The following is a 24868-nucleotide window of genomic DNA, read 5'->3' as shown; positions in this document are numbered from 1 at the left end:
TCCATTAAAGTCCGCACAGGATGCAGTTGGCTAATGTCACAATCTTCTTGGACTAGGCTCTTTCTCCGGAGCCTGATAAACCAGTCTGTATCAAAGGAACAAAAGAACGTCCTTTGTTGGTGGAGAGATAAAAAAAGAAAAGATCACAAAACCTAAAAGAGGTGAAATTCATAGTATGAACTGAGCAAGCGCTTCACTGTTCTAGCCAAGCCTGAAAGATGTTTCTTCAATGTCTTTTTAACCTGTGAAGGTCTCGGCACATGTTCGGGCAGTCCTTGGATTTTTCACTAAAGGTTCAATAAAAATAAATAGGATTAATAATTGTATCTAATTTGCATATCAGTTACTTGCCTTGCTCTGGGGTTGTATGGCAAATGGTAAATCGGGGGCAACAAGCCAACTGCCCCGGTCATATGTATAGGCATGATCTAGGACTAGGACTAGGGCAGCACATTGGTCGTAGTATAAAGGTCAGTGACAAGGCTTCAAGGGGTTGGGCAGCAATTTATAGTCATGACTAGAGATGAGCGAATTTCGAAACGGTTTGATTCAGCTGGCGTGGTGGCGTATGATGTTATCACGCCGGCCGACGTGATGATGTAATCTTGCGCCGCACAGGATTTCGGCCGAGATCTTCAAGCAAGATGGAGGCTGGCGGCCCGTCGCGAGCAAATAGAGGAGGTAAGTTAGAATTTTTTTGTTTTTTTATAATATTTCAGGTTAAATCGATTCGCTGACACGAAGCACGAGGAAATTCGGCTTCTAGGCGAATCAAATTTATCCTGAAATTCGGATCGAATTCGTGGGATTCGATTGGCTCATCTCTGTTCATGACCTATCCTCAGGATTAGAGACGAGCGAAGTATTCCAAAGTTCAATTCAGCTGCTGAATTTTACAAAATAATTTGCTTTGTGACTAATTACTTTGTGACTAAATACATTTCTTTGTAAGTATCGGGTGCAATGACGATTGTGCCGCTCCCCGTTATTGTACCCCCTCAGACGCCGCGTTCAAAGCTGATCTTGGCCTCTGATAGTAATAACTAAAGATGAGCAAATTTCATGTTATGAAATTCGTTCACGCTTCGTTTGGTGGTAAAAGCAGAATTGCGTTATGGATTTCGTTACCACAGACCATAACGCAATTCCATTCCTCTAAAGGCATTCCGTTATTCATTCCGTCATAATAGAAGTCTATGGCCTGCATAACGGATCCGTCCCATTTCCGTTATTCATTCCGTTAACATCTCTAGTAATAACTAAAAATAAATAAAAAATCATTCTTACCCTCATCCATTTGCTGGCGACGGATCAGCCACCGCCATCTTGATTTAAGATCTGGCGCAAAATCTCATGTGTCTTGTGATGAGGTCATTATTTCGTGCGAGATCTTCAATCAAGATAGTGGAGGCCGGCCACGTTGCGATCAAATGGATGAGGTAAGTCTGATTTTATTTTTTATTTTTACGCTATTTCAGAAAAAATCTATTCACTACCATGAAACACAAGGAAATTCGGCTTCGCAGCGATTTGCATTTATCCTGAAAATCGGATCCAAGTTCACGATTCCCTCAAAACTAGTCAGGAGGATAGATCATCAATATCTTATCGGTGGGCGTCCGCCACCGCCACCAGTCAGCTGTTTGAGGAGGAGGTGGTGCTCCACACGAGTGCTTCTTTCTCTTCATTACACTGCCTGTCATCTCCCTTGAGGTGGTGGCGTAGTGTAATTACAAGCACTCTCCCTTCCCGTTCCTCTGATAGGCTGCAGGCACTAGGCCTGCAGTCTATCAGAGGCCAGTGCAGGCGGCGTGATGACGACATCACGCCGCCTGAGCCATACAGTGCGGGACAGAGGCCGGAAGAGTCCTGCATCGCATCGCTGCCAGCCTAATGGAGGTAAGTATAAGTGTTTATTTTTTTTATATGTACTACTACTGGCACATGATTGGGGAGCATCTTTGGGGGCACCTGTTACTGGCACATGATTAGGGTCATCTATGGGAGCACCTGTTACTGGCACATGATTGGGGGGCATCTATGTGGGCACTTGTTACTGGCACATGATTAGGGGCATCTATGGGGGCACTTGTTATGGCACATGATTGGGGGGCATCTATGGGGCATTTGTTAATGGCACATGATTGGGAGGCATCTATGGGGGTACTTGTTACTGGCACATGATTGGGGGGCATCTATGGGGGCACTTGTTAGTGGCACATGATTGGGGGCATCTATGGGGGCACTTGTTAATGGGACATGATTGGGGGGCATCTATGGGGGCACCTGTTACTGGCACATGACTGGGGGGCATCTATGGGGGCACTTATTACTGACATATGATTGGTGGGCATCTATGGGGGCACTTGTTGCTGGCACATGATTGGGGGCATCTATGGGGGCACTTGTTACTGGCACATTATTGGGGGCATCTATGGGGGCACATCTTACTGGCACATTATTGGGGGGCACTGTGGGGGCATCTATGGGGGCACTTCTTACTGGCACATTATTGGGGGCACTATGGGACATCTGCTGAGGCCACAAAGAAGGGGTATTTTATACTGGGGCACATTATGGTGGGTACTATGGGGAAGGGGAGAGAGGAGTACTATGGGCTCATCTATGGGGGCACTAAGAAGGGGTATTTTATACTTGCAAATTATGGGGGACACTGAGGGCATCTACTGGGGCACTTTATATTGGGAATTTTATACTGGCACAATGGGGCATTTACTGAAGGCACTATATATTGGCACATTATGGGGGCACTATGGGAACATTAGCTCAATTGGGGCCATTAAAAGGGGTATTTTTTTCACTGGCACATTATAAGGAGAATTATTATCTACTAGGGGGCATTATGATGGGCTTTATTACTACTGGGGGTCTATGAGGAACATAATTACTAGTATGGGCACTATAGGAGCATTATTACTTCTGGGCATAGTGGGGACATGTTGGGGGCACTGTAGGAGCACTATTACTACCATGTGTGCTCTAGCAGAGAATTAGTCCTATTGGTGGGACTTTTAGGAGCACTATTACTGTGGGGGGCACCTTGGCACAGTATCAGCTTACCACAATTATTTTTGGGGGATGTTACGTTTACACTATTAGTGTCAGGGGCACTATTTGCTGGGCGCAGTTATTTTAGGGCACTGTGTGCCAATTATTATTACAGGGCACTATCTGCTTGGTACTACTATTATCAGGGGGTTTATCTGTTTCTGCAGTATAGTATTGGGGAACACAACGACACAGTATTGGGGGTGGTAGGATGATTTGTTCAGAAGATGGGAGGATGATGGAAAAGTAGTAAACTAAGATTTTGTTTGTCAAACTGCAGAGACGAGAAATGGCCGAAAAATGGTGGTCTGGTCTGAAGATCTGAAAGGAGAAGATGAGGAAAGAGAACATCTACATCAAAGAGACATCACTGGATGCAAGAGGTATGTGGCGCTGTATTACCCTGTATGTAGGGGTGGATGGAGGGGGTAGTAGTACAGTACTATCTGCACATTGTAAAAAAAAAAAATGTAATCTGCAAAATACTATATATTTGTGTCAGAAGTTGTGCTTTTTTAATATTTACAGCCATTTTATTTGATATGTTTGTGCTGATTCTTTTTTCCCCCTCTATATTAAGGGACACTATAGTCACCAGAACCACAAAAGCTAAATGTAGTAGTTCTGGTGTCTATAGCGCGTCTCTGCAAGCTTCTTAATGTAAACAGTATTTACATTACTGCCAAGGAACGCCTCTAGTGGCCACTCATCATTTTTAAAGTTTACTACTCTACGAGGTGTGTGGATTTTTTTTGTGTGTGTGTTGTGGTGGAGGGCGTGATTGCATGCTGGGGTGTGGGAAGTATATTCTTGCCCGGGGTCCAATCAAAATTAAAGACGGCCCTGTATCCATGACACAATAAAGTTACATGAATCAGGGTAGCTGAGGGATTCCATGTGAGATCCATGTCAGAAATCCAACATTCAATCATCATCTAAACACCTGTACTCGATTCCATAATGTAATAACACTATATTAACTGAGTATTGTATAGAGATCAAGCATTCCATCCAAAATTCCACAATTTGGAAAAAAAAATCTAAAATATATTAATAATATTGATAGAAAGAAAACATAGAAGCTTTACCAAGTCATTATAGAATAGTTTACTAGCATAAAAATAAATTTTATTTTTATTTTTTTATTAAAATCAATTATTAATAATAATCAACGTGAAAAAGGTTAATGCTGGTTTCACATATGTGGCATTTCCCATCCATTCTTTTCTGCAAGAGAGAAAAAAAAATAGATCTTATTTTTTTGTAGAAATATCAATTTAGCACCAATTAAAATTAATATTTCTACACAAAAACTAAGCTCTACATCATTTAGAAGTGCCGTGGAATTTGTTTTGCTAATATTGTGGTTGGCGGATCGCCTCTTCAGCCGCTGGCACTCCATATCTACTTGACCACTGTACTGCTCATACCTTGCTTTTTATCTATCTATCTATCTATCTATCTATCTATCTATCTATCTATCTATTATCTATCTATCTGTCTGTTTATCTATCGCTCTATCTATCTATCTATCTATCTATCTATCTCTCTCTATCCATTATTTATCTATCTATTATCTATCTAGCTGTCTGTTTATCTATCGCTCTATCTATCTATCTGTCTATCAATCAATAAAGCTTTATTGACGGGTCAAAAATTATATACTAGTATTGCCAATGCATGTGGGAAATAGGGGGGGGGGTGCGGAAACACCCGGGTCTGTGTATAGGAGTCAGTGGCATAACATGAGGGGGGGTGGGGGGGGGGGAAATACCCGGGAATGGTGTATAGGAGCCCATGGCATATAGGAGCCCATGTCAGGGAATAGGGGTTCATGGCATATCTATCACCACCAAACATCTGAGAAGCTCTGACAGACGTCCTTCAGAACCTCCTCCTTGAGGTTCCTTTTGTTTTGCTTTCATTTTCTCATCTCGTTAGCCTCTCTCAGCTGTCATGTAGTTGCACTGATTGCATCCCTTTAAATCCCTTCCCATACTGCATCACTTTGCGGTTTATACAACTTCCTGGAGTGTGTGCATGCTGATGCTACTACTGAGTCTTCTACAGATACGTTTTGTTAATTCATTTGTGTTTTCCTGTTTGCTGGATCCCAGGTGACCCTGACTCCCTCCGTATCAAGTGTAGGGAGCCGGTTGTCGTGTCTCCTCACTATTATAGGGTGTTCAGGTGTTATACAGTCGAGGTACGAGGATATGTGATCATCTACCATTGAGATTTTTGCATAGGCTGAGCAGTTAGGGAGAGAGCCAGGTCTGTTGCAGGGCTCTCCCTTTTGTTCCTTAGTTTTGGATCCAGTCAGTCGGATCTTCATTTTGTGTCTTCTAGTTTTCTGTACACCTTCCGTGACAATATCAGGCTTCTCTCAGTCTGTGGCAGGCACTGATATATTGTGCTGCTATGTCCACAGTGTTCTCTTCCTCTCCAAGCAGGATGGGCAGTTTCTCTTCCTCCTCCATGGAGCTGAAGTCTGGGAGTAGATCAGAGAGTCTCCTAAAGTGGATGTCCCTCCCTGCTGAGTATTTGGGACAGTATATCAGGAAGTGGGCCCCCTCCTCCACCGCCTCCAGGTGGCACAGTCTGCTTTCTCTAGGCATGTAGCTCTGTCGATGCCGTCCGGATTTGACGGCCAGGCTGTGGGCACTCAGTCTGTAGCGGCTCAGGATTTTCCGGTCTCTGGGGTTTCCTAGTTTCTCCAGATATGGGGCCAGTTTGTAGTCTCTCTGCAGGCTCTGGTACACCGTCAGCTTTTGGGATGCTCTCATCTCCTTCCTCCATTCACTGACATATTCCTCTTGTTTACTGTGTTCCTGATCCCGGTTTTTGTGAAGTGGTGTGGGGTGATTATCAGTTTGGGCTGGGTTTCATTAAGTTGATTTTGGGGCTTTGCCTTGCCTGGGATCCCTTGGTGTAGCAAGTTTTTATGGTGATAGGAATCTTCACTACTACCATGTAGATGGCCCAGAATGATAGCACCCTCTTCTGGAATGTAAAGCGTAGAGGGAATCTGCCCAGCTCCCCTCGACAGGCACTGTTAGAGGTGCTCCAATGGACCTGGAGGAGATGTTTACAGAATTCCAGGTGGAATATTTCTGTTGGGCTGGAATCCCATCATGACCAGTTAGGGTTCGTATGAGGACCCCAGACTTCACTGCCATACAGGAGGATTGGTGCAATGATGGAGTCAAAGAAATTTCACCTCGGTGTCATAGAGGATGAGACCTGGTCTTGAGGAAGACTCCAGAGCCGCTGCCAGCTCGTTAATGTAAATGTTAAAGAGAATTGGACTGAGGCTGCAGCCCTGTCTGACTCCTCGGCTCTGCTGGAAGTATGCCCTTCTTTTCCCATTTACCTTCACGCTGCATCGGTTCTCGGTGTAGGAGCTTTTAATGACGTTATATGTCTTTCCTCCTATTCCGCTCTCCAATAGCTTCAGGAGCAATCCTGGGTGCCACACCGAGTCAAAAGCCTTTTTGAAGTCCATTAAACAAGCGTATATCTATCTATCTATTTCTATTTACTATCTATCTATGTCATATCTATCTATCTTTACTATCTATCTATCTATCTATCTAATAGCTATCTATCTCAAACAGAGAGAGAATCCCGAATTCTTTGTCTTTTAAATTCCCCTAATTAATCCATTAAGAGGTGTCACATTTCTACCACTTTATTCATTTTGCTCCTCTAATTAAGACCCGGCATATTTCTGTCTACCGGGCAACACGGCACACGGCAATATTTTCTTTATCTCGACAATGTCACAGAGTGCTCATAGCATGCCTCTTCCAGGGTCTGCTCTGCATGACAATGCCTCTGCCAACTCGGGTCTGCTAATAGAGATGGCGGAAGAACTGCATTTTGAAAAGGGCAAGTAGCGAGTTTGCAATAACCTTGTTATTCAGGAGGTTTTTGGCATAAAAAAAATAAAAATAATAAGAAAATAAAATATTAAGCAGGTGATTATGGACGTGCTGAGCTGTAGTACAATATAACATCTTCTTAACCTCCTCACCTAACACTGCAAAAGATTGGAAAGTGTGAAATTCAAACACCTGAGTGCAATGTAAACAGGAGCACAACAACCAGCACAAGTGCTTGCTAAAAAGCAAGGGGGGGAGCAAAACACGGCACTGATGTCAGGGCTTTTATAAGGTTAACACACATTATCTAACCCCTTCAAGATGAGCCCATTTGCATTTTTTTTTTTCATTTTCATTTCTTCCCACATTCCATGAGCCATAACTTTTTTTAATTTTCCATTCACATAGCCCTATGAGGGCTTATTTTTTGCAGGACAAGTTGTATTTTTTAATGGCATCATTTAATTTGTCATGTCTTGTATTGGAAAATGGAAAAAAAAATTGAGGGAGTAATTGAATTTTTTTTTTACAATCCTGCCAAAGTTTTTGGGGTTTTAATATTACGGCATTCACTGTGCACTAAAAATGACACTTATGTACTTATTCTGTGGCACAATTAAATTACGGTGATACCAGTTTTGTATAGGTTTTACTTTAAAAAAAAATATTTATTTTTTTAAATCTACATTTTTTTGCATTTCCATTTTTTGACAGCCATTTTTATTTTTTGATTTCCAACTATGAGGGCTTGTTGAACTGTAGTTTTTATTGGTTCCATTTTGGGGGTACGTTTGAATCTTTGATCACTGTTATTCAATTTTTTGCGGGTACAAGGTGACAAAAAAATTGCAAATTGTGTTTTTCATTTTTTATCTGTTACACAAAAAATATTTTTATATTTTAATAATTCAGACATTTTTAGAAGCAGTACTACCTGTTATGCTTATTTTAATTTTAATGTTTCTTTATTTTTATATGTAAAATTGGGAAATGGTGGTGATTTAAATTTTTAATATATATATATATATATATATATATATATATATATATATTTTTTTTTTTTTTTACATAATAACATTTTGCCATCTTCGAGGACTAGAACCTGGGTTCTTTTGATTCCTTTTCCTGTTCACCATAGTAGAGATTTATTATGGTGAATGGCATTTTGACATGCTCTCTGCTGAGCTGTGGCTTATGCACAGCTCAGCTTAGCAGGGTGGTTACTATGACGTCGGGAAGCAGGTAAGTCATCTTCTGTTTGCAGGTCTGGTAGAGTGGGAGGGTTTATTCTTCTACAACCAATTTAAAGGGGATTGTCGGAAATAATTAAACAAACCCTACAAACCCCTGCTTAAAAAAAAAATGATATACTCACCTGTTTCTCCAGTTCTGTTCTCTATTGTGCTTTTCCACTTTTCTTTGCTCTGTTTGTTTAGACACATCATTAGTGACATGCCTGGATGGGATGTGACCACTGCGGCCAATCACTGTCCTCATCCAAGAACAGTGATTGGCTGCAGCTATCATGTGCTACTGCTTTTTCCAAACAAACAAGTGGTAGGAGTACCGGATAAGTAGACACCAGCAATGGAGAGACAGGTGAGTATAATGGTTCATAAATTTTTTTTAATTTCAAGCACTTCTAGTTTTAGTGAAAGATAGGTGCTCGCCGACCGATGACTTCTTTACTGCGCCTGCGCCGCTTGCTTCACAGTACACCCAGAAGATGACAAAGCTGGCTTCGCTCTGAAGAGAAAGAGATTGCTGTGCCGGAGCTGGTGTACTGTGATATATTCGACACAGGTGCAGTAAGAAAGCCCAGTGAGCACCTAACAGTTACTATACCTGCACAGCATACTGAACGGCACAGCGCAGGCGCACAACCCGAAGTCAGGCCCAAACATAATGACGTGAAAACTGCCTGGTCCTATCAATCAGCATGATGAGGGAGCAGCGAAAGGAGTAGGGGCAACACCCTGATTGCTCCTAGAAGCTCATTTGTATAAAATAAAGTTCATTTTTCACAAAAAAACAGAGGCACAAAGAAAGAAGGGACAAAGAGTGTTTGCTTCAGCTCACATTAGCGCATGTCTAAAGTCAGCCAGTTTAATAACCATGCTCCTGATGACAAAAGCCCTTTAATAGCTTTATTTTGGGGTAACACACAGTAATTCTGCTATTGTTTGTAGGGCTCTTTTTTTTACATTGTTTTGCTACACAGTAAAATGACACTCTCAATTTATTCTGTGGCACAATACGATTATGGAAATGCCAAATTTATATAATCTTTATGTTACACTTAAAAATTGAGAGACCTGTAGATTTTATTGATACTGTTTTGTGACACATTTAACCTTTTGATCATTTTTAATTCTTTTATTCCTGAGGACGGCGAGACACATGAAAGTTGTGCTCGTCTCTCAATTGCACTGAAGAGGAACTGGGTTGTCGGACCATTTTTGCCCCATTCTCTGAACCTGCTGGTTTCTAGCCGAACGCCAGTTTTAAAAGGGTTGTCTCATGGCATTTATTAGATTGACTCTGTTTCATCAGACAATGACCTATTGTTCAAATCACAAAGAATTTCTGATGGTGTTATTTTTAATTTTCCATGTCAATATCTATATTTAAACAAAAACCATAAAATCCTGCAGTTTTTGCACTGGCCACTAAGCCTAATACTAGACACCATTTCTTGGTCTGTACAGATCAGTTTACTGCAGTTATCTGCTTATCTATACACAGAGGTGATATCATTAGAGGCAGGATTAGAATGATGGATAAGACAGGATCCACCATTCACAATAGGTGATTGTCAGAGCTTATCTTTTCCCTCCCTGTACAATCACCTCTGCACAAGTCACAGAACGTGCCTAGAAGACTCTCCCATAGCAGTCAGAGAAAAATTTTGGTGACTCATTTTCTTTAATACCAGCCACTTGCTAATGTATTGTGACTGTCCATGTTGCCTCCTTTGCTGGCTGGATTCATTTTTCGATCACATTATACACTGCTCATTTCCACCACTGCAGAGGAGATACAAGGTGAGCGTGCCTATGAGTACTCCCATGGCCATGGCCACCAAAGAGGCTGTTACTTTTTCTTATAGTGTGTAAGCACGACCACCGCTAATGGATTGCAGGGTGGACGTAATCCTAAGATACGAGCAGTGTATAATTTGATGGAAAAATTAATTAAGCCAACCAAGGAGGCAATATGGACAATTGCAGTACCCACAGCCGGGGCATGCGTCTGGGGGACCCTTGCCCCTTAGGACGTTTCTACGAAATATGTCCCTCTTATAGAGCAAGTAAACGCGACGTCTGTTGTAGTTAAGCAACGAGGACATGGATTCCCATTTTTAGATGATAATGTTGGTACCCAGAGTAGGAAGGCCAAAGTGGTGTTAAATAGGCCACAATATCCCTGGAGATGTTGTGTAGCACTTTTGTCACAGTGCTTCTACCTGAATACGGGTGGATGCCAGACGTGGTCGACCGAGGCAGTGCAAAAGAGGGATGAAGAACTTGGATGGGGTAGAACAAAGTTGAGTCCAGACTTGGTAAAACAGTTACTTTTACTTGGCATAAACGGTAATCCATACAGTTTCCAGACTTTATCTTGGTTTCCAGTAGGTTTCAACAGGCAAATGGCAGGCAAATACTTTCTCTGCAACAATCTGAGCTCTGCTATCAGTGGCGTATCTATCACGAGGCAAACAAGGCATTTGCCTAGGGCGGCACTTGCCAATGGGGCGGCAAAATGCCTTGTTTGCCCCTTGTCCCATCTGTCTTATATGCCGGTATACTCAGAAGATCCGATGGACTGGTATATTCTAACCCCCAGGCGTTCCCATGGTGACAGGAACGCTTGCCTGGGCGTTAGAATATACAATCGGATCTGAGTTTTCATGATCTCAGTGAGATCTCAGTTAGAATATACAGGGCCCCGCCGCTCACAGGAGTACATTTATAAACTAATCAGTAACTTTAACTTTAATCATTGCTGATCTCTTTACTGGATACCTTACTCTGTCTTAGCTCCGGTAACAGCAGGCAGTGCGGGCGGGCGGCGCTCACTCACTGACGTCACGCGCCTGCTCCTCCCACTAGGCGGCACAGGCGCGTGACGTCAGTGAGTGAGCGCCACCTGCCCGCACTGCCTGCTGTTACCGGAGCTAAGACAGAGTAAGGTATCCAGTAAAGAGATCAGCAATGATTAAAGTTAAAGTTACTGATTAGTTTATAAATGTACTCCTGTGAGCGGCGGGGAGGTGGATCTGTGGATGGCACTGTTTAGGGGAGGGGGATCTGTGGATGGCACTGTTTAGGGGAGGGGGATCTGTGGATGGCACTTTTTAGGGGAGGGGGACCTGTGGATGGCACTGTTTAGGAGAGGGTGATCTGTGGATGGCACTGTATAGGGGAGGGGGATCTGTGGATGGAACTGTTTATTGGAGGGGGATCTGTGGGTGGCACTGTTTAGGGGAGGGGGATCTGTGGATGGCACTGTTTAGGGGAGGGGGATCTGTTGATGGCACTATTTAGGGGAGGGGGATCTGTGGATGGCCCTGTTTAGGGGAGGGGGATCTGTGGATGGCACTGTTTAGGGGAGGGGGATCTGTTGATGGCACTATTTAGGGGAGGGGGATCTGTGGATGGCACTGTTTAGGGGAGGGGGATCTGTGGATGGCACTGTTAACGGGAGGGGGATCTGTGGATGGCACTGTTAACGGGAGGGGGATCTGTGGATGGCACTGTTAACGGGAGGGGGATCTGTGGATGGCACTGTTTAGGGGAGGGGGATCTGTGGATGGCACTGTTTAGGGGAGAGGGATCTGTGGATGGCACATAGGAAGGGGTGGGGTTTAGAGAGAAAGGGGTTTGGCCTTGACAGGAAGGGGTGGGTCAAATTTATATTAGGGGGGTGCCCGAGTTTAGTCTTGCCTAGGGCAGCACAAAACCAAGATACACCACTGTCTGCTATGCGGTAGCTTCCTCAGCTCTGTTATGTTGGCAATAGTAATAGTCTCTTTCTGTGGGCATTCCTAGAAACTTCTTGTTCTGGCATTAAGTACCTCAAACTTCGGCTCAGCTTGGAAGAAAGGTAATGCAAGACCAGGAGGGGACATGCAACCAACCAGGCAGTGCTCTGCTGGGCTGTACACAGCCTCTCCCTTCGGAGGGTAGACTGGAACTCTGCAGGCTCACCCAGGAGGGACGAGAACCTGCTGCTTCCCCACAGGAGCTAATCTAAACTCACTGCTACTTACTAAACTTCTCCTCTCCTTCTCACTCTAGAGCACGGGTGTCAAACACAAGGCCCGCGGGCCGAATCCGGCCCGCCAGACCTCGTCATGTGGCCCGCGTATCCGCCGCCGGCCGCCAGCCTTCACCTTTTATTATCACTTCCTGCAGGCGGCCCCCACTCCTCCCGGCTCCTGTATCGGGTGTATCGCATAAGGAGCGCTGTGTATTACCGGTACTTACAACTACAAGCGCTCGCTGAGAGGAGGGAGGAGGCAGGCTGGGAGGATGGGCGCTGGCAGTGTGAGTCATACGTCACGCGCCTGCGCCGCCCACTTTATGAATGAAGCAGGCGGCGTGGGCGCATGACGTATGACTCACGCTGCCAGCGCCTGTCCTCCCGGCCTGCCTCCTCCCTCCTCTCGGCGAGCGCTTGTAGTTGTAAGTACCGGTAATACACAGCGCTCCTTATGCAATTATATACATACGGTAACCATTAACTATTAGAGATACGATTATACAGTGAGCGGGGCCCGTGTAGTAGAATAGTCACTGCACGGGCCCCGCTGTCATTATAAAAGCAGATGCCGGCCCCTAGCCCGTGTATTGAGGGTCATTCACTACAGGGACACTTATGGAGGGGATCTGTGGATGACACAGCATAAGATGCTATATATGTGTCACCCACAGATCCCCCCCCCATAACTGTCATACACAGATCCCCCATAAGAGCCACCCACAGATCCCCCATAAGTGTCACCCACAGATCCCCCATAAGTGTCACCCACAGATCCCCCATAAGTGTCACCCACAGATCCCCCATAACAGTGCGTCACCCACAGATCCCCCATAACAGTGCCATCCACAGATCCCCCATAACAGTGCCACCCACAGATCCCCCATAACAGTGCCACCCACAGACCACAATTAGTTCAAAACCCACCAAAACAGTAATAATTGAATGCAGTGACAATAATATATGATAATAAACAGTGGACACATAGTCCTACAGATACACCCGGCCCTTTGAGGGTGACCAAACTGCTGATGCGGCCCCCGATGAATTTGAGTTTGACACCCCTGCTCTAGAGGGAGAGAGAGAATGGCCAATCCAGTCCATTCCCTGCACTAGCACTGCCAAGTGTTGCTGCCACCTTGTGGTCATCAGGTACATTACATGAACATAACAATTACTTGGAGTAAATATGCACATTATCAGAAGATGACAAAGGATACGATGGATGACAGGTATTAGCAGATAGGAAATGCATTACACAATAACAATACATTAGTAAGTGCCTTGTATTCACTTTCTCTATATGATAAATTCCATTTACTGAAGTGAGACAACCCTTTTAATAAATTTCCCGCTAGGACTTTACCCCTGACTATGACTGACATGGCTGATGGCTTCCTTGCCTTGGCCACTGATGCCAGATATCACATGCCGTGTGCATGTGAGCTGTATATACCTGCCGCTCTAAATCATGACAAATGAAGGATACGAGCCCCGGTACACTGCTGACATCTAATACTGCAACCCTACTATAAAATAATACACCTGTGCTGATTAATTACAAGGCACTCTGACGTATCGGTGACAAATGGTCACAATATCCATAGGCTGTTTAATCAAGGAAAGTAGGAATAAGTGAAAAATGAAAGCTACAAACAATCCTGAGCACAGCGATGATTAATGAATTACCATTCAAATGAGTAAGGACGCCATTAGAGGAGTGATGGACAGCTGCTAACCCTTCGTTTCTACCTTATAGGGAATGTGTCATAAGGAAATAACCAGATGTTTAAATCGATATGTTAGACATATCTTTAAAGAATTTTTTATGTATTTTTTTTTAACAATATTTAAAGTTTTTTTTTTTCATACCGATGACCTATCCTCTGTGACCGATTAGCTATTTGAGGAGGCTGCGGAGCTCACAGGAGCGCTGCAGCCGTCTCGTAGCTTACCCTAAGCCAGTGATGTCACACTCATTGGTCACACGGCCTAGGCCTGTGATGGCTAACCTCCAGCACTCCAGCTGTGGTTAAACTACAACTCCCAAGATGCACAATTGCTTGGCTGTTCTCAGAACTCCACAGAAATGAATGGAGCATGCTGGGAGTCGTAGTTTGACCATAGCTGGAGTGCCGGGGGGTTAGCTATCACTGGCCTAGGCACAGTTCTAGAGAGGAGCAAAGTATTGGAAAATTCCATTTGGCTGCTTCGCCGAACTTTACCAAAAAATTAGCTTCATGATGAATTACTTTGTCACGAAGTGCATTTCTTTGTAAGTAGCGGGAGCTGAGATTGCACCGCTCCCCATCATTGTACCCCCCAGATGCTGCTTTCATATACGATCGCAGCATCTGAGAGTAATAATGCGGAATAAAATTTGAAAAATAAAATAAAAAACATACCTGCTCCATTTTCTTGCGACGGGCCAGACGCCGCCATCTTGCTTGAAGATCTGGCACGAAATCTCTTGTGGCTTCCTCCATACTCATGTACAGAAAATAAAATAAAAAAACAAATTGCAGCTAGAGACACATCACTTCTCAACTTTAGTGGTCTGACCATTGGAACCCTAGACTAATCTTCAGATCTGAGGACACTGGTTCTTCATCCCATCCCCCCCCAACTGCATAGAAAGGTATGGTTAGTTTGTATGTACCATTATAGTAGTTTGACACTTCTGGGCCATAAAACAAAATCTGTACAAGGAGCCTATTAGCTACTTATGGTGTCTTCTTGTGTTACTGAAGGTTCTTTGGGCTTCAGAGATCAGGGCAAAATTGTGACTGGTACATCTGCACTCCCTATAGCCACCATGGATGGTGTACACATAGCACGCATGCTGTGCTCCATACAACCTCAGTGGGAGTTACAGAAACAGCCAAAAGCTGCTTTTGCTCAACATTTGACGTGGAGTCGAATGCAATCTATAGTTCTCTGTTATCAGGCCAGTGGAGAGGAGCTGACCACAGGGTTTCCAACCAGGATGACCAACGTGGACTGTAGAAAAATCCTCCACAGATCTCTAATCCTGAGAACGTGCAGATACATCTACTCTACATACATAGGTGTGAATGATATCAGCAGCTTATGTTGAATTCGTATGTTGTCTGGATTTTAGGACAGGGGCTCTTTAAGACAAGGTCATGTCTACAGGACATTACGGTGGACAAGGCGCAACTTCTGAATTTTTATTGGGTATTTGGGAATGATGTGATCTGTTAAAGTAATTCCAGCCTCTTTTATTGCTGCAAATTCTAAAATATGAGACATGCTGAATATAACAGAACACCGGAGATTACGCCTCAATGAAAACGTCACCCCTCCCCCAAAACTGCACAGCCATGAATGGAGGAGACCTAGTGGGAGAGTCATGCCTCAACAATGTGGAGCGAGGCCAAGGTAGACTTCGTCCGTCACTGGTAGGGAGGTGCTCGGGGGGCTTATTGCAAACTCTGCCAAAACTGCTGTCATCTCTAGTCTCACCCTGTGAGCACATAAAGAACTCACAAGATATTGTAGACGACTGAAGGAAGGGGGGGTTTGGGCTAAAGAAAGCTGGTAAACACAGTGCAGACTCTGATTGGGGGACCTCTCTGCCACCTAAGAAATTAGGATTAGAAGTTTAGAAGAGGATGGCATAGTGACATAAAAGCCCAATAATGTAATTGTACCACAGAGATGACATCCCTATGGATGGAGCATCCTCAAACCCCGCAGGGCCCTCAGCATACATATTACGCCCCCCTATAGTGACCCCAGTATAAATAATTCACCCATTTGTGCTCCTGCATTTATAATTGCCCCAGTTGTGCCTCCAGTGTAGATAATGGCCACCTTACTGTCTCCCAGTAGTTAAAATCGACCCCAGGTTGTGCCGCAGTATTAATATTAGACCTCAGTTGTGCCCTCCTACATATATAATGGTCCTCATTTGTGACCCCATTTATAACGACCCTGCTTTTTCCCCCATTCCTGCTAGTGACGACTATTTAAAAAAAAGATACCTCATCCACTTGAATTTGCATTGACACTCGCTCCTCGAACCCTCGCCATTCACTGGATGCTGAAGGACCTAACGTTCCCAGCTTCGTGAACCCTTGATTTCAATGGTGTCCGTCTGGCCATGAAAACAGCCAACAATAGGATAAGCCCTATATTTTTGTGGGCCGCTCTTCACCGGCCATAGACTTTAAATGGCTCTAAAGATGGTCGTCACACGTTTGGTGAAAGGTCAGTCTTTAGTAAATGACCCCCAAGGACTGTTAGTAAGTTGTGTAACTTTATATAAAAAAACTAAAAAACCCTCTTAACGTTATTATGAATCGTAAAGCAAATTTCTTTAGGATCTTTTACATCTTCTCTCCTGTTTTTTTGTGATGTTCCTAACTCAGCAGCAGGAGCTCAAGCGCAGAATAGACTTTCATTTTACGCCATGGGATATTACTGGGTTCGGTTTAGCCAAAATCAACGGGGGATGTGCAGATGAGAAAGAAACGAGTCATGTTTATTCTCTGGCAACGGTTCCTATAACTGCAGCCCCCACATTCACAACGCCAAAGTATGCAGGTGCCACAGGCTTCTACAAATATGACACCGGCTCAGGTTACATAGACTCGGAGGTACCGGGACGCCATGTTTATGTTACTGGCTTCATTTATTTCTGAGATTTTATTTTATGTCATTACATTAGCGTTCAGAGCTGAAGTTCATTTATTCTTTTATGTGACCTGGCTGCAGCGTAATATGACTATGGCGTCTATTTCTCGGGCTATTTAGAGGGGTATTCTCACCGTTCAGTTTCATAAGGGTTCTTTCACGTGTTCTCCATGGACAGCACGCGTATGCATCGATTTTAGGGCTCATGCACATGACCGTATGTATTTTGCGGTCCGCAAAACACGGATCCGCATAAAAAAACGGGTGACGTCCGTGTTGCATTCTTTTTTTGTGGATCCATTTTAACAATGCCCGTCCTTGTCCGCAGTTTAGACAAGAATAGGACATGTTCTATATTTTTTTTTGCGGAACAGACAAGAGGACATACAGAAACTGAATGCACATAGAGTCATTTCCGTTTTTTTTCAAGCCCATTGAAATGAATGATTCCGTATACGGACCTGTAAAAAAACGGAACGGAAACGGAAGAAAAATATGTTTGTGTGCATGAGCCCTGAAGGTGTTTAATCACGTATCCTTGTTTTTTCCCCTGTCCACTTGGAGGAGATGCCATGGGAATCCCTTTCTCAGACTAGCCGTGCACATGGATCACGGATAATGCAGGAAGGACTGAAGCAGACACATGGACCAACAACGGACACCTCACGGACATTAACCTTTTGGTCACGGACGACATCCCTTGTTTTTCTTCTCTTTTGGCTAGGTCTACACGACGACATGTGTCGCGCGACATTTTGTTGCACCAATGTCGCGTGACAATTTTTATAATGATAGTCTATGGTGTCGCACTGCCACATGCGACATGCTGCGACTGCGACGCGACAGTCGCAGAAAAATCCATTTCAAATTTTTTATTGGAAAGTATGCGCCACCTCTGATGTTCAGCCATTTATTAGATTGCTGTACAGTTCCCCCTTGTAACCCCCTAGCATGCAAATCTCCATCGAAAGCTCTGTGCAGACACTGAACAAGCACTGGAACCTGATATCCTTCTTTCTAATATCTGATCGTCTTATCATCACTACTAACTATTATCTGAAAAAGTTGGCCACAAAGTATCAAAATTTTGGACAAAATGTTTTTGAATATTTCTAAAAACAGTTGAATTCAATCATTTCATCTGATATTTTTCTTCTATATTTTGGGAAGATTGTATCTTAACGTGAAGGCCTCACCTCTAGGACGGTGCAGTGACAACTCTGGAACAGCTGTATTTTTCTTTCATTCCCAGAAATAATTAATTATTATTTTAAATGAATAATTATCGTGAGGGTCTTTGATCCACGTGACAGCTGTCATCAGGTACCAAACTGACACCAACTACAATATAACATCATTCACTATGTCATGGGTGTATGTCCAATGCGGGCAGCTGTTATGTTGTCTGTGGACATCATGGCCCCAGCTCAAGTTGGCCTTAGCTTCCATCTTCCTTGCTGCTTCAAACCAACAAAGTGCCCCAACCCCCCCTTTTTCAAACACAGGGATGGGTTTCAAACCTTATGATGCCCTTCTCCATTATGGGGTATTCATATTAAAGACATTTTCGACTTATTATTCCTGTCCTGGACATTTATGGTGCTTTTTATGGCTATGCCATACATGTCTTCTCCTGACATTTCTATTTTAACAACTACTTGCATCTCCCATGTAATAACAATTCTGGAGCATCTATTCTTATCTCTATCTTGTGCATTCCTTTTATTATTCTTTCTAGAAGTTATGAATGAATTGCCAGTAGTCTGCAATAAAGGTCCAGCTGGGTGCTACCAGTTGGAGGTGTGTGACCATGTGCTCCTGCACAATTGGATAATGCCAGATTGTGCAGGGACACACGCCCAACTGTAGACTCATTGGAGAGAGCTGCATGGGTGCTCCTCCTGAATGCACTCACCTCACTCCAGAGGGAAATGAACACATGGCGGAAACATTTTGAGTTTTGTTACTGGTCTGTGGGATGAGCCAAGGGCCACCCAAGTAGACATGGATCAACTTTGTTGATATTTGCTATTTGTTTTTATTTTCTTCTAGGGCTGACCAGGACTGTTGAAGTTATCAGGGAGTCTACCCTGAGCATTTATGATGTACCTGTTTCCACTAGGTCCAGTGCTGGTTGCAAGGTGAAATAGCTACTGGCATGAAGTCACCCTGGACACCATATTGCCGTCTTTACCAAGGGGCAAAAGGGGCAGCTGCCTCTTGAGCCAAGCTAGCAACTGCCCCGGGTGTCAGGCTGTCAGCTACACAGGGGGTGCTGCCATGTCATGCCTGCCGGCACTCCAGCCAGCGTACTGTGTCTGTGAGAGCTGTGATCTTGGACCTTAATGACATCATCACCGTGTGACCAGTAACCTAGCAATATTACTGGTCACATGGCTATGAGGTCATCACAGGTCCTACCAGGAGTGTTGCAGGAGAAGTTTGCCTTAACTGTGGAGCTTTTTTTGTGAAGATTACATCAGGAAAAGGTGACAGGGGCTGTTATGCTAATGCTAATATACTGTAAACTACTGTCTAGTGGGGTGCTGTATACTGTGTGGGGCTGTATACTGTTGAGGGCTGTATACTGTGGGGGGCCTGTATACTGTGAGCTGCTGTATACTGTGGGGGGTCTGTATACTGTGGGGGGTCTGTATACTGTGGGGGGCCTGTATACTGTGGGGGGGCCTGTATACTGTGGAGGCCTGTATACTGTGGGGGCCTGTATACTGTGGGGGGCTGTATACTGTGGGGGGACTGTATACTGTGAGGGGCCTGTATACTGTGGGGGGGCTGTATACTGTGGGGGGCCTGTATAGTGGGGGGGTTGCATACTGTGTGGGGGGCTGTATACTGTGGGGGTCTGTATACTGTGGGGGGGACTGTATACTGTGGGGGGGTTGTATACTGTGTGGGGGGTCTGTATACTGTGTGGGGGGCTGTATACTGTGTGGGGGGCTGTATACTGTGGGGGGGCGGTATACTGTGTGGGGGCCTGTATACTGTGTGGGGGCCTGTATACTGTGTGGGGCTGTATACTGTGGGGGCCTGTATACTGTGGGGGCCTGTATACTGTGGGGGGGCCTGGAGTGCTATACTGATGTACTGTATACTGTGGGGGGCTGTATACTGTGGGTGCTGTATAGTGTGGAGTGCTATACTGCTGTACTGTATAGTGTGGGGGGCTGTATAGTGTGGGGTGCTGTATCGTGTTTAGGGTGCTGTATACGGTGAGGTGCTATACTGCTCTACTGTATACTGTGAGGTGTTGTATACTGTGGGGTGCTGTATACTGTGGGCTGCTATACTGCTCTACTATATACTGTGGGGTACTGTATAGTGTGGGGTGCTATACTGTATAGTGTGGGGTGCTATACTGCATACTGTGGGGTGCTGGGGTGCACTGTAACACTAGGGTGAGCCGAGTCCTGGTCTCCTTCCTGCAGAGCGGTGCCCACTTCCAGCCTGAGCCCAGCTGCCCGGAGCACTGATCCTGAGCTGCTGGAGTCTTCAGAACTGGAAGTATTTATATAACTGTACTCTACCAAGTGTTTGGATTTTTTGTGTGTGTGTGTTGTGGTGGAGGCCATGATTGCCTGCTAAGGTGTGGGAAGGCGGGATCCAGGGGGCCCAATTAAATTTTTGCCCAGGGTCCAATCAATATTAAAGACGGCCATGCATTCAGCTGTCGAGTCCTATAGTGACGAAGCTTGTAAGTACACTGTATATGCACCACTGTGTTTAGGAGGATGAGTTAATGACGCAGAAAAGTGTTGAGTGTATTCCTATGATTGTAGAGCTAGTTATACTGCATAGCAGGTTATAATGTGCTGTCCCAAATACTCAACAGTGAGGGACATCCACTTTAGGAAACTCTCTGATCTCTGCTCAGACTTCAGCTCAATGGAGGAGGAAGAGAAGCTGCCCATCCTGCTGGGAGAGGAAGAGAACACTGTGGACATAGCAGCACAATATATCAGTGCCATGGACTCCGATACCCTGACTCGGGGTGTGTCCGCACCCCTTCCCCCTGTCATGATATGCCACGGACTCCTATACATCGACCCCGGGTGTGTCCCCATTTCTCAACCCCATATTTCCCACATGCTTTGGCAATACTAATGTATAATTTTAGACCTGCCAATAAAGCTTTATTGATTGATTGATTAATGTGCCATTGTCAAGTCATAAAGGAGACCAGGTTCATGGCTTGAGGTCAAGCTGAAGTCCAGAGAGGCAGGCTAGTTCATTTTAGGTTCATATGGATCAAAGTGAGCCAAATATGCAACTGCCAGAGGAAGCTGTTTGGTGGTGACCATCACATTTCTTACCATCTGCTCAGTTAGCCTTGTCTCAGCATCTTACAGGTCCAGATCTTCTTCTTGTATTCAAGTGCACACAAACATTTGTGAAAAGCAAGGCACTTTAGGCCACAAAAGACATCTTCTTTGGTGGGCTTTCAACAATAGTCAGCACTTCATAATTAATGCTGAAACATAATGAGGTCCCATTAGTCTTAGTCTCCTGCATTCCTGGCATCAGTAGTCATCTGGCCAGGAAGTGGTTGATAACTTACAGTCTTTTTTTTCCCATTTCTGTAAGAACTGACCAGGTTGTTTTTCTCACTTTATTGGTGTCAGCTGAAGTTGCAGGACAAAGGTTGATATCGTAACAGAAGACGATTGAAAAGTTTTGGATGTGTTGTGAAAACGCCATTTATCAGGCGGAACATGTTACTGTCCAGGACACAAGTCTCACATGAGTAATTTCAGGTTATGTGTGACCATTGTAAGCTGGTTAAAAGCAGAGAACAGAAAAACAACGATGTCAGGATCAGTAATGGGTCAGAAAAGAACGTTGTCAAATAATTCAGGTCATATTAAAGAGAATGCTGCCATAGTGATATCAACCACTCCAGTGTCGCAATAAACCTTTTAAAGATAATACTGTATGTTCGAAAGGCCCAAACAATAACACAATTATGTGTATGGAGAGTGAATTGCATGCTCTCCGCCATTTGTGTTTCTATGTTTCCGAATTACAGTTCGGACAGATGGTCACAATGTTCTGCAATGTCATCTGAACAAGCTGTAATGGATGTCCTCATAGTTGTAGATGCTCTTTAGATACGAAGATGTAGTCTATACGGTGATATGAGCCGTGGACATGTGAATAGAATGTATAGTCCAAGGTGCTAGGATGTAAGGTGCGCCACACATCCACCAAATGGAGATCCCAGAAGAAATTCCTAATAAGTTTTAGGGAACGTCTAGAATGGGGGGTTTTGTGTGAGGAAGAGTCCATCTGCGGGTCGAGGGCCGTGTTAAGATCTCCTCCCACTAAAACTATACCTTCCTTAAAAGAGGAGATTGTTTGGACTATGGAAGAGAGCCATTTAGCCTAATTGTTGTTTGGAACGTACAGGTTGACGAAGGAGTACATTTGGGGACCTATGTAGCCTTTCACCATAATAAATCTGCCCTCTGGGTCTTGTAGGTGACTGGTAGGTTTGAAAGGTATTCTCCTCTTAAAACCAATGCTTACTCCTCCCGACGAGGCAGTGGCCCCTCCACTATGGAACCAAGTGGGGTAGTGAGAAAATTCCATGTTGGGGAAATGGTCAAACCTGAAGTGAGTCTCTTGGAGGAGCAGCACATCCGCTCCCTCCTTGCGCAATATGGAGAAAATCTGGCTTCTCTTAGAGGGCGAGTTAAAACCCTTCACATTATAGGAAGCTAAATGGATGTCAGCCATGGTTAATTATTATTGTGAACATAGGAGCATAGTGTGTGCTAGTCCCCCAAGGAAGAACACTCACGGTCTGAAGAGGTCCTACCCCGCCCGGAGGAGAAGCTGGAATCCCGCCAACCTGCGTGTACTGCCGATAAGTCAAGGAAGTCTGTGTCAGGTACCTAAAATAAAATAACGGGACAAGGGAAACAGTAAGAACAAAAGAAAAGTACAGAATATAACATGGAGTGGAATGAGAACCACTAGTGTAAAGCATGGGGGAAAATTGGTCAAAGACCAGTTTACATGACGTTTAGCACGTATGGAAGCAACCTGACAACGGGTTAGTAATTAAACAAGCAACTGGCAGGAACCCTAATGGGGAGAGGAATAGGGGCCCAGAGAAGCCTCAATAGGTAAGCCTAGGGGTATATGAATTGAGGAAGGCTCACTAGTTGCTAAAGATGAACAGAGGTAAATGGCAAATAGACATGTAATGTGAAAACATTATCTGACAGTAGCTATCTTAAACATGACTAACAAGAGGCTATATAGTGGATCTACGAGCAGAAATGAACTGAGCTAGACAAAAAGAAGCTGATTCTCTGGATAGATCCACTACAGTCCCGTTAATGAAAATCACCACTGTCCATGGTTATAGCTGGAGGGTCGGGAGTCTCATTCTTGAGCCAGTCTCTTAGGCGTCAGCTGTCGGCTTCTCTTCCCCGATTTATGAGCCTTAGGAGTATGATGCAAGGAAAAGGCTGCCACTTCTGGAACAGCAGGTAAGGCAAAGAGGTCTTGAAACTGATCCCAGTTTTCTATCTGCATGGGTGGGATTTGAAGGTGGTCGTAGACGGCATCCAGGTCAGCATGCGAGATGATGTTGAAGCGGCGGCCCCCTTGAGAAAAGGAGAGGCCAAACGGAAAGTTCCACTTATACAGGATTCTATTAGCTCGCAACCACTCCGTTAGAGGTTTAAGATGCTTGCGCTTCTTTAAGGTAGAAGGGGCCAAATCCTGGTATATCGAAACTAGTGCTCCTTCAAACACTATGTCGGATCTATTTCTGGCAGCCTCCTGTACTGCAGACTTGACCTGAAAGTTCAAAAACTTGCAGATGATGTCCCTTGGGGGTTCATCCATTTTAGGTTTAGGCTGTAAGGCCCTGTGAGCCCTCTCAATTGTGATCTCTGGAGCGAAGTCAGGGCCTAGGAGGGAGGCACAGAGGGAGGTGATAGCAGCAGGAATATCACCAGGGAGAACGGATTCAGGGATACCTCTTATCCGCAGGTTGTTCCGGCGTCCCCTATTCTCCTGGTCTTCCAAAGCGATTTGCATCTCGTTCAGGTAAGTGCCACATTTACGAAACAAGCTGGTAGTAGCCCTCTGGTGATCCAGCATCAGGGCCTGGTTATTCTCGAGCGTCTCGACTCGCTCACCCACCTGCCGTATGTCCTGGCGCATTGCAGCAAATTCGCTGAGCAGGGGCTCCAGGGCTTTATTCAAAGTATTCTTCAGATAATTCCTAGTAATCGGAAGGGCCCCCCTGCCTTGTAGCTTCTCAGTCTCGCTCTCGTCATCCGATCTGTCCTGCTGGCCGGCTTTCTGTTGTTGTGTCGGCGCCATCTTGGAGTCACGAGCGACGAAAGCTGCAGCCGCTTTCTTGACGAATCTGTCCATGTCACCTCCTTGGGCATGACTTTTGTTAGAGCTGGAGTGTTCCATAGCCTTGGGGTTACCTATTTTCACCATTTACGGGTGAAGGGCAAAAGATTGCTGGTGCTAAAGACTGTCAGTAAGACGGAGCCTGGATTCAAGCGGCCATCTCAGACCGGCGCTAGCTCCGCCCCCTAATGGATGTCCTCATAATACATAGTCTTTATGGCTGTTACCAGTGCTTGAGAGGTGCCTTATAGAGCCAAAATCTTGGCTCTATAAGGAGGAAGATGTACATGGTGACACTAGTGCGCTGCATCAACACACTGGGAGAAGTATGGGGAACAGATAAAAAAGGAAGTTTGGCACCAATAGGGTGAGCGGCGAACATATCTTGATATCTCCGGTTTGGCAAGAATGTGAACATTTTTTTGAAGTTCCCTGAACTAGAACATAGAACATGCCTAATTCCTGCATTGGTGGAGCAAGGTGGAGAGTGCCATGGTTATGCAAAAGCTGGACTACCTAGCATACTGGGGTGAACCTCAAAAGCAAGACTAATACATCACAGAAGTAGATTGGTAACCATGCTTGTGACTTGATGA

The sequence above is a fragment of the Bufo gargarizans genome, chromosome 10, assembly GCF_014858855.1.
Source record: "Bufo gargarizans isolate SCDJY-AF-19 chromosome 10, ASM1485885v1, whole genome shotgun sequence".
NCBI classification, from domain to species: domain Eukaryota; kingdom Metazoa; phylum Chordata; class Amphibia; order Anura; family Bufonidae; genus Bufo; species Bufo gargarizans.
The sequence above is the reverse complement of the archived record's forward strand: the minus strand, read 5'-3'. Positions refer to the sequence as shown.